The sequence below is a fragment of the Oxyura jamaicensis genome, chromosome 1 (assembly GCF_011077185.1).
Source record: "Oxyura jamaicensis isolate SHBP4307 breed ruddy duck chromosome 1, BPBGC_Ojam_1.0, whole genome shotgun sequence".
In the NCBI taxonomy this organism is placed as follows: Eukaryota; Metazoa; Chordata; class Aves; order Anseriformes; family Anatidae; genus Oxyura; species Oxyura jamaicensis.
The window spans coordinates 154,192,553-154,194,957 of NC_048893.1; the positions used below are offsets into that span (position 1 = coordinate 154,192,553).

At 43.7% G+C, this 2,405-nt stretch overlaps 1 long non-coding RNA gene across 1 annotated transcript in view; it reads right to left on the reverse strand.

Annotated features, from left to right (window-relative positions):
* Positions 1–1,987: 1,987 nt before the first annotated feature.
* The window catches only part of LOC118178654, a 14,082-nt gene continuing 13,664 nt past the window's right edge, over positions 1,988–2,405 (reverse strand). The window contains exon 3 of the long non-coding RNA XR_004756251.1: positions 1,988–2,127. This is a non-coding gene — a long non-coding RNA (uncharacterized LOC118178654). The remainder of the gene's footprint in view (positions 2,128–2,405) is intronic.

Below are 2,405 nucleotides of genomic sequence, written 5' to 3' on the forward strand. Positions count from 1 at the left end.
ACCTAGAAATTCTGTGATTCTGTGATTCTGTGATTCTGTGATTCTCTATCCTACATCTATTAGGATTAGATTTGCATTAGAATTGCAAATATATAATTCTGTTTCTCCTATTTGTGTAAGACTATGGCTTTACTTTATAATGATATGAAGACTGAATTAGCCATAAACACAATTGGAGGAAATAATGTTTTAACAACTAACCAAATAAAACAAAGCTGCAGGCAGATCAATAAAAGTTAAAATGGAGCAGGTATGACGAGCCTCAATGCTGAAGCTTTGCACACTCAGTTCAAAGCTTGTAATCTGTTACTAGCTGATGGACACAGCTTCTATTTTCCCATTTTCAGGTTCAGCCAGTAGTGAATCTTAGCACATATTTCAGAGACACACACATGGACACACAGGATGCAAACAAAAAACACTATGGCTAGTCACACAGACTGCCCCAGATGAGATACTGCCTTCAACAGTACTCACAACACCTACACCCAGGACTCACAGATCACAAGCACAGACAGCAGAGTCCTCTCTTTCTCTTACAAAATCATAGAATATCCTGAACTGGAAGGGACCTTCAAGGATCATCAAGTCCGACTCCTGGCTCCACACAGGACCAGCCAAAAATCAAACCATATTTCTGAGATCATCTGGAAAAATCTTCTTAAACCAGAAGGATTGTTGCTGTGACCACTTCTCTGGGGAGCCCACTCCAGTGCTTCACCACAATCTTAGTGAAGAACCTTTTCCTAAAATCCAGTCTGAACGTCCCCTGGCATAGTTCCATGCTGTTCCCTTGGGTCCTGTCTCTGGTCACCAGAGAGATCAGCACCTTCCCCTCTGCTTCCTCTCATGAGGGGACTGTAGACTACAATGATGGCACCCCTTCTCTACACTGAACAACCCGAGTGACCTCAAACACTCCTCATACTTCTTCCCCTCTAGACCCTCTACCATCTTTGTAGTGTTCCTTTGGACTTTCTAATAGTTTCATGTCCTTCTTAAGTTGTGGTGCCCCAAACTGCTTACAGTACTTGAGATGAGATTGGGCAGTGCAGAGTAGAGTAGGACAATCACTTCTCCCTTGACCAGCTAGCAAAGCGAGGCTTGTTGTACCCCAGGATGCAGTTGGCCCTTCTGGCTTCCAGGGCTCACTGTTGACTCATATTCAACTTGTTGTGGACCAAAAATCTCAAGATCGTTTTCTGTGGGGCTTGCTCTCCAGCCTCTTATCCCTCAGTCTGTACGTATATCCAGGGTTCCCCCTTCCAAGGTGCAGATTCCAACACTTGATCTTGTTAAACTTCATATTTTTGTGTTCACTTCTGAGGCCCTCACTGTAAGAAAGATATTGATCTTCTTGTGGTGCAATTGCCTGAAGTAACTAGGAAAATAAAACTAATATTCACATTTTAAAGAAAATGTTCAGCCTTGAAGAGGCTTTCAGGGTAGGGTGTAGCTGCATTACCAGAGCGTTCCCTAGGCTTCTGACCTTAGATGCTATTGCGCTATTGAACCTGGTGTTCTGGCTCTAAGGAACATCATGGATCATAGAGTGGAGTAGAGACATCACGGCTAGGCTCTGTGACCAGGTGAGGACTCGATTGTTTCTGTGTAAACCGAGACACGGCTAGGCTCTGTGACCAGGTGAGGACTCGATTGTTCTTGTGTACACCGAGACCGATAAGTCGCACTTTTTGCTATCCTGAGACAATGACCTGTCAGTTTTGACAAATGCTGTACTCTAGTGTACTTTTGCGCATTATAAATCATTATAATACCAAAACACACCTCCATCCCCAAAGCTACCCACCTCCAAGGTGCAACCACCCCTCACTGAGCATGCACTCTGAATTTCTCGGAGACTATTACTTTAAACGGAGACAGGAAAACATTTCACCAATCATAACTAAGATATGCTTGACTAGAGTCACTCAAGCTCCACCTAAAAGATAGAAGATAATATAAATTGGCCTAAGAGATAGGGGATGTCAGGGAAGATACCACTGTCAGGGGAGATACCATCCCGAGGGAATACACCATCCCGAGGACCTCCTGACTCCTGGGATCAGTCGACAGGCTGAGCTTCTCTTCCCCCCCATTGGGACACCTTTGGGTGATATTTGAACACTTAGTTATACTCCTTTTAATGCCTTAATTTCCAGGCTGCACACCTGTGTATTCATGCATGCTAGCTTGCTTTTGCAGACAGTAACTATTGCTGGCAATCCAAAGAACCTGTGTGCCTGTTGCTGTAATAAATTGCACTTGATTGCATTGTTCCTAGCCAAGATAGTTCTCAATGAATGCAACTAGAGTAAGGACGGTTATATGTTATTGGTGAATCTGTGACCATGTTGTTCCTGGTTTCAGTTAGGACAGTTATTTTTCCTCCTAGTAGCTGGTAG